Source organism: Capsella rubella, unplaced genomic scaffold, assembly GCF_000375325.1.
Source record: "Capsella rubella cultivar Monte Gargano unplaced genomic scaffold, Caprub1_0 scaffold_3, whole genome shotgun sequence".
In the NCBI taxonomy this organism is placed as follows: domain Eukaryota; kingdom Viridiplantae; phylum Streptophyta; class Magnoliopsida; order Brassicales; family Brassicaceae; genus Capsella; species Capsella rubella.
The window spans coordinates 12,599,824-12,600,189 of record NW_006238921.1 but is presented as its reverse complement, the minus strand read 5'-3'; positions in this window follow the sequence as shown (position 1 = coordinate 12,600,189).

Genomic DNA, 366 nt, shown 5'->3' with positions numbered 1-366 from the left:
CTGTTCTTGGCAGTCTCCAATACCTCTCGTTCACCCGACCTGATATTGCGTTCGCAGTCAACCGTCTATCACAGTTCATGCATCAACCTACCGATGACCATTGGACAGCGGTCAAACGGATACTTAGATACTTGGTGGGTACACAATCACATGGCATACTTATCCGCAAAGGCACGCCTCTTACGTTACATGGTTTTGCAAATGGACTCTATGGATACTCAGATGCGGATTGGGCGGGAGATGTGGATGATTTTGTGTCTAAAAATGCTTATATCATCTATTTAGGTGGTACTCCTGTCTCTTGGTCTTCAAAGAAGCAGAAAGGTGTTGCACGATCGTCGACCGAAGCGGAATATCGAGCAGTCG